Raw genomic sequence first — 13,226 nt, 5'->3', positions numbered from 1 at the left:
CATTTTTCTGTCTTTTGTTTCGATAATCGAAATGAATAAATGAACGGGACCATGGTATGTTTCATTCTTAATGAAGCGTGTAGTGAATGAATATTTCACACACCTGCTGTGTGTCTTTGGTGGGTTTTGACTGGGGACCATATCCCAGCCCGGGATGTATGAATGTTGGATTAAACATTCATCAAATTCTGTCACAAAAACTTTATCCTCTCCTGTCAGCCATCACACGCAAAGACGGAAACAGGCCCAAAGTAGCCTGGCGATGATTTGAACCTCGGCCTTTGGTTTACGTATGGTGTAGAATTATTTAGGCTTCTGTGGAGTCATGTCTGAAGGTATAGGTTATGTACTAAGGGTTTATGGATATGGATGGGGTCAGCTCAGGTCGATCCCCTGCATCTCTAATATCCTCCTGCTGTCTTGTTATTGCCTGCAGGTTCGTCTTCAGCCTTTCAACCCTCAGTAGACCTCCTCCTCTGCTGTTTGCTTGCTCCGAGTGTCACTGGAGCTGCTTACATGTATCTTGTGAGGGGGAGCCCGCAGGGACGTCTTGATGCATGGTTCATCATACATGTTTTAATCATTCAGTCTCTCAGACACCTCCCAGGAGGGCGCTGCTGCAGCACATTACCGGGTACACACAATTAGTGATATAATCATGATGATGATAATGAAATGTATTTAGAGCATATCAGCACGGCTCGCTCTGTTTGGGGAGACATTAGCAGGACTGCAGCCCAGGAAAAGCTTCTCCGTGCAGGCTCCTGGCGTTCCCCCCACCTCTGGAGACCGGCAGGATGCCACGTCAGAGATTAGCAGTCATAGCAGTCGACCTGGCGCTCCTTCTGCGCCGTCAACTGCGAAAGCCTCACCTGACAGGTGTTGCTCTCAATCAGTGCTCCTCTGCCCCCACCATGCTGTCCTTGGAGGGAAGAGAAGCCCCCCCCCCCCCCCCCCCCCTTCTTACATACTGACAGCCTCTAACAGGCGATGCTCTGAGATGTACTGCTTCACAACAGAAACAGTGAATGTCCCATCTCAATGAGAGACTATTGATATCACATCAGTGACAACAGCGGGAAACACAGTGCTAGTCTTTTATTTAGCTTCCCTCAGGGATGTTCAGTCACCTGTTAAAGGTCGAGGTGATCACATGTCAGGATCAGAGGAAGGGCTTCAGTGCAGGAATAATGGTACATGCTGGGAACTGTTTTTACAGACTGAAGGCCGGAACCAACGGGTGATTACTTGTTCAACAAATCACCAGAGGGCAAAGGATGTATTCGCTCCTGAATACAAATTGATTTCTGTCAATGTTCTATTAAATATTGCTGATGAAACCTCTGACATCTACCACATGCCTACGGTAGTGAGGGAGAATTCCCTTTAAATAACAGGATTTAGCAGAAATCATTTTTGAACTGCTTCTTGCTTACTTATATAATAAAGGGAAATGGCCGTTTCACATACTTTTTGGTCACTCAGTATCAGTAAATGCACACAATCAGCGCGGCACATTCTAGTAAAAATGTGAAATCGTAGAGACAGTAAACTCTGGGCTAATGTTACTAAAACTATCAGCTCAGTAAGTTGTTTTTGTGTAATTTTGCTAAACTGCTTTAGTTGCAGTTGAACATGAAATTCAAGAATGCTCATGAATTATCTTTATATCTAATCTATGTCACTCTTTCTTGACATCAACTAACATTTTCCACCAAACAGTATATTAGGCCTAGAATTAACATGAGCAAAAATGTATTTTCCATTTTCCAACTAATAAAAATCTTAACAACAAATCAACATTTATGTTTCGGCTTTATATAACGTAACTTTGTCATGTCTTTAACATTTTCTCTGGTTTTTGATATGTGGTAGCATATAGCATTTCCGTACATTTTCCCAATTGGAGTAGACTTTTCAGATGTGTTGACACTACCTGAATGCAGCATTGCAATAACGCGGACTATTTAAACCTCGTGCCACGCCCGCGCGCTTAGTCCGTCTGTAGGGGCTACTCTTTTAGAAAGGTAAACAGTTTGAAAACTCTAACAACTTGTTGCTGCTGCTGTTTATGTAGCTTATCAGTTACAAGCTATTCCACCAACAGTCTTCAATACCGTATCAAAAATCAAGCTGGAGTTTCCTGTTTTGTGTGGAAAACTTTGATTTATCCTCCGCAACCAAACCAGAGTGGCCTTCTTCAACAAGGTAAGAAGCTAGCTTTATTTCTGCTAATGCTACTCTGGTGCTATATTTGAGTGGATGTTGGCTTCATTCAGTCTCTGTTGATATGTTGAGAAATGTCTTGGTGTATGCTGGTGCTCAAATCTGCTCTTTTGACATTTAGCTATACTCATGGGATAAATGTTTTAATGCTACGGAAAAGTACAGGTGTAAATAATCACAAATAATGCTGTGCTAAATATAATTTAGCTTATAGGCTTAAGCTAACTGTAATGTAACTGTAGTGTATGCTACAGTAGCTCACTAATTAGTGTGATTAGTAACACCTGTTCTGTTCCTGCTATGACGATTTCACCTGTCTGCTGTGAAATAATGTCTATTTTTTGCTTATTCATGTGTACAGTGTTGCTATAAGTTATGAGTTTTTTTTCAGGTAATTGCCAAGCATTCCTTCTTGTGGTTATTCGTTGTCTTAATGGTTAATAACAGTTAATACAGTTCATTATTCAGAGGTGAACTCTTTATTAAGCTATAAGGAGAATTAAGTGCCTTTTTAGAACATACTTTTTAATCATCCCACAATTTAAATAAGGGCTGTTTAAGTGTCATACTGGAATTTGAAATCTGAAAAAATGAACGCTGATTTACAGACACATTTCCCTAAGGTTAGTGTATGAGGAAATGTATTTTTAAGCCCAAAGGCATCACGTGATGGACCTGGTTATTGTAATGAGGTTTGGCCAGTGCTTGGCTTCAGAGCATGGTGCTTTTCCTGCGTTGATGTATGATGCTTTCTTTCATACTGTTTATGTGTTGATCTTTCCTGTAAATATAATATTTTTTATTAATAATTAATGGAAATTCTCAAGAAAAACAACAAAGGGCCCATTTGGCAGTATAACCTAAGTAGTCAAAGTATGCTCTTAGTTGGATGTGGAGGGGAAATAATAGAATCTGCTGTGTTTGCCTAATCAGCACCACAGGGGCCTGGACATCTCCGCTTCAGGCTAACCTGGGTTAAATATTCTATCTGGGTTAAATATGTAGGCTATATGCAGTGTCTGATGAGTTAATCAATAATGGATACTCTTTCGTGTTTCAGCCTATATTCATTGTTACAGTTGTCAAGACGCTGTCTAGGCCCTCTGATAAACCTAAGTAATAAGAGGAATCAACATTTTATTTTCTACTGATAATATTTGAATATCATGTTATCTTGAGATAAGAAAGCTATATATCAAGAGGACTTTGTTGCAAGCTTGCCCTTTCTCTTCTTCCTAACATGTGCACAACATCTCAATAGTTAAGTGTTTTGTCTTATGAGCTTAATTTGTTTTGCTAGCTGGTTGTTGTTTTTGGGGGGCTTTTATTGTAGCTCACCATAACCTCAGGCGTAGTTCAAAGATGTTCTAATTATGTAAACCTCATTTGACTGCCTTGGAAATGTTTGGCGGTGCTTTATTTAAAATTACAACAACGTGGTTGGTCCAGCTGGACAACTACATGGTGGATTTCATAAAAAAAGTGGCATTAAATGCAGTTTTGGAAAAAAAAAGCGTCACTTGCAGTGTTGTTGGTAGTGATCACATGCAGTACCATTTCACAAGCTTTTACCCATCATACCATTTTGGACATGTTTTGTAATGGACTTCACAGAGAAATCGAGCCGCCTACTCGTGAGTTTAACGTCATGGCATCATTTCCAATTAGAGAGTTCTTGCATTGCCCATGCCCATTACACATGCCCACAAGTTGACTGACAGTTTGTTAAGTTTAAAACTAGCAGTTTTTATTTTGTGTTTTCTTAAAAAATATATCCAATAGAAAATGATGAGCACTGGCCAAGCAGTACATCACCTGTGGTCATTTTGCATGATAATATAAATCTGCTGGACTCTATAAAAAGTAACTTTCTAGAACTGCTGAATCAAGAGACTATTTGTTTAGTTTACAATATCCTGCCACTACCTATTAGCTGGAGGGTATGTTTACCTGAGGCCAGCCCTAATATGCTGTTTATTAAGTGAAACATGCAAAGTGATTGGGTGGAACTGCGGAGGAAAGCCAGCCTTTCTATTTATTCCCAGCGATAATGGCTGAATTATTCATCTTGTGTGATGATTAATTAAAAAAGGCCCCAGGTCCTGTGGCAGGTACAGGCTGCCGAGGCACACACTGACATTCCCATGTGATGTGCTGGATGTCTCTGCCTCCACCCGGCCTCCTCCCGCTTTCCTCTGCACGTCTTTAGGGAAAGTGCCCTCACACACACACACACGTTACATGCCTGTGCACCCAACACTTTAACCTACTTCACAAATACATGAGGTGAAAGACCAGGGCCTGGTAATCGTATGTAAACACATATGTCTGCTTACATCTGAGTAGTGTTCGAAGTAAATCATTTTGTTTTTCAATTGTATTAATCTGAGAGGAGACTTTCTTTATGTGCTGAGCTACACACACACACACACACACACACACAAACAATTGCATACTTTTCAGAGATAAAGGGGACGTGAGGATGTTCAGAAGCATAACATTACAATTGATTTAGCATAATAAGTTACAGGTTGGTCCATGAAGCAAGAAACTGCTTTTGTGTTTTGAGACTGAATGTAAAACAAGTATTTTAAACTGTTATTCAAATGTTCTGCTGTGAGATAGCCCTGCAGCGTGTTCCCTGTTGTGGCTCCTGTCTTGGTAGTACAGTTTTTGCATACTCTTTCCTCAACATTGATTCATCTTGTCTCAGTGTAACCAGCGGCTGCTTGCTGCCAGACTCAGGTAGGCAGCGGCTGTTGCGTCCTCTGACCTAGTGTGGGCAGCTGGCAGTGGGCAGGACATGCCCTGTGGCAGTGCCAGGGGAAGGCCAGGAGGGCGGGGGTCCAGGCCTGCTCTTGCCTCTGCTCAGGCCCCGCTAATGGAATGGGGCTGGGCCGCCCATATGGCACTTGTGAGAAGAACTGGGGGCTCTGGAGGTTGGCACGCAGTGTCACCATGCAGTCTCCCGTTAGAAATTAAACAGGACAGGGCCAGACCTACGTGATCACCCCACCAGCACCGGGCGTTATGGATGTGCTCGCTGATGGGGATGGAGACACACCTGCACCAGAGGCTTCCATCTGGCCCAGGGGCATTTTGGGATGTTTTATTCCTTTAAACTGACAGTTCAACCTAAATCTATATATTCCTCTTATCTCTTGTGCTATTCATCAATCTAAATTGTTTTGGTGGTAGTGTTTGCGATATCAGCTGTAGTGATGTTGGCCTTCTTTGAAATATAATGGTACTAGACGGTACTAGGCACCTGGCTCATGGTGCCATAAGTGCCATAACAATACATAACTTAACAATGATACTAAAGATAATAATCCTCAGCCCTTGTTGTGAGCAGTTTCAAGCAGGAATTGTTTCATTTTTCCAAACTGTACCAGTTTAATCCTTAAAATGCTTAACAAATGCGTTTCCAGTGTAGTTTTCCTTAACGTTAATATTGAAGATAAGCATATTGACGAAAGGCTCCATAATCATCTCCTTAATAGTAAAACTAAACATCCAGTATTTTGAGTAATTATTTTCAACTGCATACTATAGTCTCAGTACAATACTAACTCTCTAGAAATAAAGAATGTAAACATAATTCATCTGGTGTGGTTATCGTGCGTGAAAAAGAGATGCATACATTGAACTTGGAGTACCATGTATCGGCAACAGCTTTTATTTTTTATTACCAGTACCATCTTTAGTCAGACGTTCTGCTTCAGTTTAAGTTTTTACTCCAAGAATGCCCCTCTTTTGTTTCCTTGAGCTGGCCGACAAAAACTGTCCCGGTTGATGAGCCAACAACTTGGAGAACGTCCTCTAGTTAGAGGTCAAGGGAAAATCAGTTTGCCAGGATGTACGCGGTGTTAGCCCCGTGTACTGACTACTGAGCTGGCCGGATAGGCTGTCTGAAGGCAATGAGGTGGACAGGGGGGAAGAGTATCGTAGCCCACCAGCCCGCTCTGGCACCGGACCGACCTGGCTCCTCTCTGAGCTGCGTGGGACCAGGAGAAGGAGAGCCACATGGGATGGGAGGAGAGAGGGAAGTGTGTTGGAGCGGTCTGCAGTGCTGCAGTGTTAACAAATGTGTTCACAGACTGTAGATAATGCTTACCCTCTAGAATAACTCTGCTCCTTGCTGACTGAACCACACAGGCTGATGCAAACGGAACTAAAATTACCACTTCAGGGTGACACTGGCAATTTGTACTGCAGACCTAAAAAAGGGAGAAATAGCGAGGGTAATTACAGTCAGCGAAAGATGAAACTGCCCTGGTTTCCACCGAATACACATTCAAAAGTGAGGCCAGACTTTTAAAAACAGGTCACTCTTACTAACTCTCCCTCCCATCTTCATTTCTTCCAGCTCCTCCACCCTTCCTTCATCCTCCTCCTCCTCCTCCTCCTCCTCCTCCTCCTCCTCCTTCCACCACCCACCTCTCTGGATCTGGAACAAAAGCCACCTCCGCTGCCGCCACCTCCCCTCCCCATCTCCTGCTTTTCCATTTTATTGGTGACAGCTGCCGCGAAACAAACTCAGGGAGCGAGAGAAATGATGTGTCAGTGGAAGGTCCTTTAGCCCGCGCTGCTAATCTGTCACACGCCGTTTGTTGTTTACTGTTTCCTCCCGCTCGCCGACTGGCCGGCAGTGTGCTCTGCGCAGTAATGGCGACAGATGCTGACCCGCAGAAGTGTGAATCTTGCCGATTTCTCCCTGCTGTCAACCTGTAAATTACAGCTATCGGGAGTAATTAGACCCGATAAAACCCTTCCAAGCCTCACCCCCCTTGTCACACACAGACGCACACACACAGCTTTGGCCTGTCAGTGACCTGAGTGTGTGCCATAAGAAAGAAGGTTTTCTTTTCTGTTTAAACTATTCTCTCACAATTATTACATTTTAAAATGAAATAAGAAGCTTTTTAGATATGAACTAGTGGCCTCTTTTAAATATTCTGTCGCTCTTTTGGGTCAAAGTCTGACTTTGAGGACTCTAAGATTGATGCTGGCGATGGCTCTGAAGTTGCAGAGGTGAGTCCGTCCACAGTGAACTATCTCCGATGAATCTGCAGACGTTGCCAGTTGTCCTCTACTTATCCTCACTGAGGTTTTGCAGGGACAGCGGGGTCCTGGGCTCAACCAGAGAAGTCGGTATCGAGGCCACCTCTCCTTGCCCTGGCATCCGTGTTCGGCCTTCAACCTCCACGGCGCCCACTACTGCCAAGCATGCCCTTAAAAGCAGGGCCTGTGCCCCTTTAAGTAACTCGTGCGATACCAAAGGTCACGCAGCCAGTTCTTGTCATCCTCTCTCTGACTCTCTGTCCCTCCTCCTCCTTCTACAGCCCTCTGTGCCCACTTCCTGACCATGGTAGCCAATCACTTTCCACCCCTTACCTCCTTCACCGCCAAAGCCGAGCGGCAATCTGTCACCCGGGCACTAGGAGATGCCACCCTGCCGGCCGCCTTCCGTACACTGCGGTAATGGCTTCTGGCAGCCCTAGAAAGATAAGTAACAGGCAAAAAGGTAGGAGAGCGGGATGATGAGGGAGGGTGGGCCCAGGGCCAGAGAGCAGAGGACCCTCTCTCCCACCCAAGCTGCCCCCATCTCGCCGCTGTTCGACCCTCCTCTCCCCCTTTCGCCTCACCCCACTTTGGCCCGGTCGCTTTGCACGATACTTCAGTGAATAAATGAGTCGTTTTAATCCGACTGACAAGCTGGCATTGCCCAGCCCTGCCCTCCATCTGTACTGGCGGCCAGCGCAGCAGCAGGCCCCAGGCAGCCCGATGTGCCAATCCAACACACAGCTTATCCTGGCTGTAGCTTCAGGGACAGAAGGGTTAGAGCTCTATGCGGCAGCTACCCTCTCCACCAAAAGAGCTATTTATATAAGAAAGGGATTAGCCGGCGGAGGCTTTGATGAACTGGAAAGAAATTACAATTTTGTTCCCGTCTTGCATGTTAAAAGTCCTTGTCTTCTTAAACAAAAACGGCTTTTTATTTCCTGCTTTTCCGCGTAATTAAATATTTGAAGGCAAGTGTCACATTTCATTTTACACCTATTCTCAAAGCGTACATTTGTTTTCTAGGGATGAGCTTTTTGTTTTTTACGACTTGATGCATTTTTACCACAATTGCACACTTCTCTGCAACAGATGAACGGGCACGCTCGGCAACAAATACGTGAAACTAGCCTAATTTCCATCTGTGCCCATCAAAGAGGGGTTCATTTTGCCCTGTCATCCTCGGCACAGCGAGAGGCCAAATGCACCATCACTCACGTGGTCCTCCATGCCGATCTAAAAACCCAGAGGGAGAGAAAAAACTTGGCCGCAGGAGGTGCTAAACCCTCTGCTCCATTTCCTCTCTCCACAAGCTCCTCTCCTCTCCCTCACTCGCCCATGTGTCACCTCCAAGTTGTTTGGGAAGGGACTCGGTAACATTTGAGTGCCCAATTAAGCGCAGGGGCTCAGTCCGCGCCCCCCTCTGGGTTCCGTTCAGGCACGTCACTGATGAGCGGCCATCTTCCCTATGAACCACACATATGCACTTGCAAACATACACACCTCCCGCCCTCACATTCTTTTTCATGCTCGCTTCCCCCGTCTGTTCTGCCTCATTTTCACACAAATACGCTCTCCTCCCTGGTTAAAGATCCCCCACAGATCTGATTGCAGCTTATCTTTTGAACAGGAGGTTACGACTGTTTGATCCATGGCTGCCGAACCCTTTGCCAGTTATACACCGGGGCCTGGATGCTGCTTATTAACCGGAGGGGTCCTCCCACTGCGCCTCTAAGGATCTGAGGGCCCGGTGTTTTGCTGCTTTTGGTGAAAGATTAAGCACTGTTTTCTTAAATTAGCCTGGAAAACATGAAGCATAAACATAAAAGGAAATATTCTTTATCCGCAAGGTCAACCACGAGCTCATTATCACCCATATTGAATAATTACAGAACTTAAGAAGTGAAGGAAAAAACAACAACCCAGAGTTAGTGCAGTTTTTGCCGTTTGAAGTGTTAAAGGCATGTTTATTCCCTTAACTGGAGTGAAAGAGCATTGCTGGATAATTTAGGTTACAGGCTCGGCGGCGACAGCTGGGCAGCATTGAAAGCCGACCAAATCGACATAAATCACTGACTTTTTTTCAATAAGTAGGTTAATATCTCAGAATGGTGTTTAATGTTTTATTCAGCACCGAGGCAGGGACAGTGTTAAGGGACGGCAAGTGTTTTTGAATGCAGATGGGAGGTGGAGGGCCGGGCAGGGTTTTGGCATCTCCCATCGTCCGCCTCGGAGCACGCCGGCCCTGTTAAAGCAGCGAAGGAACGATCCTCGCTCCTCTTGAGCCCTCTCCATATTAAACAAGTGCTTTGTAAGTATGCCGTCATTACTATTCATCACAAATAAATACTTAAGCACTGAGAGCTTAGCACCCCGCTGCTTTACAGTTATCCATTATTTCTGTCACCTGGTTGTCCTTTTTCTGTCTCCTCCCCTCACTGCCTCCATTTCCCTTTCTGTCACTGACTGTTCCAGTCGTGTGCCCTTCAACTCGGTGGTGTGCTGGGAGGGAGCTGGTGGCTAGGGCCCGTGTGCCAAGCCTCCCTGCTCTGTGTCCCATATTCTCTGCCCTCACCTGAGGCCTTGCCCCGACAGGACAGCAGGGCCAGAGGCTTCAGTGTGCATTATGCGCTTCCCAAGACAATGCCCTTCCAATTGTTCCCCTCCACCATTATTTATTTTTTCTTCTTTGCTGCACAGACATAACAAACACACCCACACAAACAGCACCTCAAGTTCAAACTCAACACAAGTCCACTCAGGACCCAGACGTTGGGGCAAAAGTCCACTGCACCCTGTCCTCTACGGCTGGTTTTTGGAAGGTGATCCGATCCTTTTTCCTCTGCCACTGCGCTTGGCGGGCTCCAGTGCAGCGCGGCGTGTGCTGGCGTGGACCGAGGCTGGGCCAGTGTGCTCAGAAGCTGATGAATTGCAGGCGAGATGCGGGGCGGCAGCCGGTGCCGAGCTCCGGCGAGCGGCCGTCATGCGCTATCACCATCTCCTCGTGTGATGGGGGAAATCGGAGAGACAGCGCTGACAACTTAATTTAACACCAGATCTGGAGGAAGCCAGAGTGCCACAGCGCTCTGGATAATTGATAACTCTGCCACTCCACCCCACCTTGCCTCACCTCGTGCCCACCACACCTCGGCTCATAATATACCCAAATCAGTGGTGGACACATTACTATACAGACTATAGAGCTTGTCAGGTTGTGTTGCACCAGAAATGCTTTTTCAGACCAGAAGCAAGGGTGGAAAAAGTTAAATGTATCTACCAGACTTAATGGTGTGTATAGTGTCCATCATTGTTTGCTGTCTTTCTATATTTATTATTCTAGTGCCTATACACTCCTTTTTAAAACCTTTGTTGAATTGTATAATGCCCTTTTTAACCAAAGAACCTTTTACAATGCCTCTTCCTACATAAAATACAGGCAAACATTTGCAAAAAGAAATCAAGAATTAAAATAATGGGTAATCAAGCCTTACAACTATTGCTAGGTTGCTTTCTTTACTTGGTTGTACAGACACCAATCCTCAAGAAGAACCGAGTCCCAACCCAGCCCCGAGCATCAGCTTTTTGCTGCATTATCCCTTTAAATGAATTGTGATTGCAGTCCGATAGGGCACACTGACGTGTCTAACGTGTGTAACTCGTCCTGTCTTAGTGACTACACTGCATCGCTGCAGGGGGGGTGCGCTGCCTGGATCTCCTTCACAGGATGCTGGAGGCTGCCGAGCTGGAGCCCGGTTGACTGGTAATGCCTATTAATTACTAATACAAACTGCTAATTAGCAGACCAAACACTGGCATCTGTACAATTTGTTTTCCCTGCAGCGATGATATTGAGTTCTAACACAAAGAGGCAGTAAACCTGGGCTCCCTGACACGCATCACAATCAAAAGGGGACTCGCTGCTAAGCATACTTAATGCCAGGATCCTGCACGTAGAGGTCGAATGAAAGGACAAATCCAAATTTTGCAAGGATGAGATGGTCAAAGACCTGTTGTAAGATCAGATACTTATTTCAGTATGAAAACAGCCAACTATGTCGTCGAGTGTCGAGCCAGATTTCCAATCTTGTTTACTCAATCTCAGATTTTAGACTTTCATTATACTTTTCCAATATTATTCAATGAAAGTACTTCTTCTGCTGCTTATCTTTATTCAACATTTCATAAATCTGATTATAAAAAAAGAAGGGTTTATTAAAGCTTTCTATTTTTTTTATTGTAACATTCTTACCAAACCAGAGGTATTGAAAATCGTAACAAAGGTTTCGAACCACCCGGTCCTCATATAGTACGGCTGCTGGAGTCCCAAAGATGTGTTTATATACAATATTATGACACCTCCTCTCAGTATCTGGCCCCAGGCCCCACCCAGCTCTTCCCAGCCACTCAGCCACCCTACGCTTCTCTCTCACACAAAAAATAAATGAGTAATCGGCCACAAAGTGTCAGCCCGCTTTAATCCCCTTTTAATTTCCTTGTGGGGCCTGCGCCAGGGCTCTGGCTTCAGCGTGGAGCTGGCCGCTGATGGCAGGAGGGCCGCGTTGACAGGCAGGCAGCGCAGGCCTGGGGGTGTTTACTGGGATCCAAGCAAAGAAAATACAATAACCACACACTGCCACCACTGTTTGCCTTACACTTGAGCGGGATTTAGGTTTCCCCAGCACTCTGTCACAAGTATGTGTGTTCCCCCCTCAACGCACACACACACACACACTCACTATTGTCATGCCACCAGATTGTACTATGGACATATGCATGCTCTTTTTCTCCCTGCCTCTCATGAGGGTGCACGCACTCACAAACACACACCTACATGCATATATTAAGTATGTGCTGGAGCACTCAAGCACACCCCTGGTAATACTACTCGAGATGAGGCTATTTATATCTTAATTTATATGCGTTGGTCTCAGCGTAGGGGTCGTCGCCACACAGCTGCCCAATCCCCGGCAATCCCACAATGCCAGGAGTATTATCTCCTTTTGAACAGCAATTTATTTTCTTCCCTCCTCACTGTTGTTCCAAAGTAAAGGTCCCGTCATTAAAATGTATGCTTTCTCAATGCTGCCGCAGTGGAAAAAAGGTCAGCCGGCAAACTGCATTCACTCCCTGTTCACGTAATGAAAGGCGTAAGCCGTGAACGAGGCACAGGCTGAGGAGAAGGAGCGCGTCTTTGTAACACATTTGCCCGAGAGGTGGGTTCAGTGGAACAAACTGTAGAAGGTTAACGTTATTCTGGCAGATGAAGGAATTCTTCATGACATTTACACACAGCAGGGATTTTCTCCCTTGGAGCCTCCTCATAACACTCGACTATGCAGCATATGAGCAGTGGCATATGCATTAAGCGTACAAAATATTAAAAGTGCCTCCTTGTTGCAGGAATTTTAGAATTTCACAGGTGTACTGGTTTTTGCGTACATGTTGGCCAAGAAAAAGTTAGCAATCCTTGATCAGACCAGTGTTACAGTATCATATTTCATATTTTCTCCACCAGAGAGCACTGACAAACTCACTATTAACCGTTAATGTCCCGATCAGTGTTTATCTTAGTCCCATTTTGAAGGGCACTCACACCGGTGTATCTGCCCCGTGATTCGGATCCGCTCCTAATTGTAATTGGTTCTTCGTTGGTCCATGCTATACACTCTTCCACCGATTTACATCAAACTGTATCGAAAACATAACCTCTGTATTGTTGTGTTATGGGTTGGGTTGGAATACCAATTATTTTGCATTTCTCAAATATAAAAGGGCTATTTGTTTATCTGTTGGTTTTGGTCCTTTCTGTTTATAAATGATAAACAGAAAGGACACCTACTCCACCAAAACCAACAGATAAACAAATGGACCAATTGGACCAACAGAATCAATCAGTACTGAAAACATGTCTTGTGACAGAAATGTAATCGGAAACA

General features: G+C 45.0%; 2 long non-coding RNA genes across 3 annotated transcripts in view; one reads left to right on the top strand and one right to left on the bottom strand.

Moving 5' to 3' along the window:
• The first annotated feature begins 1,931 nt into the window (after positions 1–1,931).
• Positions 1,932–13,226, top strand: part of LOC307024332 — a 38,431-nt gene continuing 27,136 nt past the window's right edge. Inside the window, exons 1-3 of one of the 2 annotated variants that reach the window (XR_013803886.1) lie at positions 1,932–2,208; positions 6,596–9,601; positions 10,961–11,050. This is a non-coding gene — a long non-coding RNA (uncharacterized lncRNA). The remainder of the gene's footprint in view (positions 2,209–6,595; positions 9,602–10,960; positions 11,051–13,226) is intronic. The other variant, XR_013803885.1, reaches the window with a different exon arrangement.
• LOC307024334 lies at positions 5,952–6,789 on the bottom strand. Its single transcript, XR_013803887.1, has 3 exons — positions 6,667–6,789; positions 6,344–6,446; positions 5,952–6,223 (listed from the first exon to the last, which is right to left on the bottom strand). It is a non-coding gene; the product is annotated as an uncharacterized lncRNA (long non-coding RNA).

This window comes from Notothenia rossii, assembly GCF_949606895.1.
Source record: "Notothenia rossii genome assembly, chromosome: 11".
In the NCBI taxonomy this organism is placed as follows: domain Eukaryota; kingdom Metazoa; phylum Chordata; class Actinopteri; order Perciformes; family Nototheniidae; genus Notothenia; species Notothenia rossii.
Note: the sequence above shows the minus strand (reverse complement) of the source record. Positions and strands in the feature narration are given on the sequence as shown.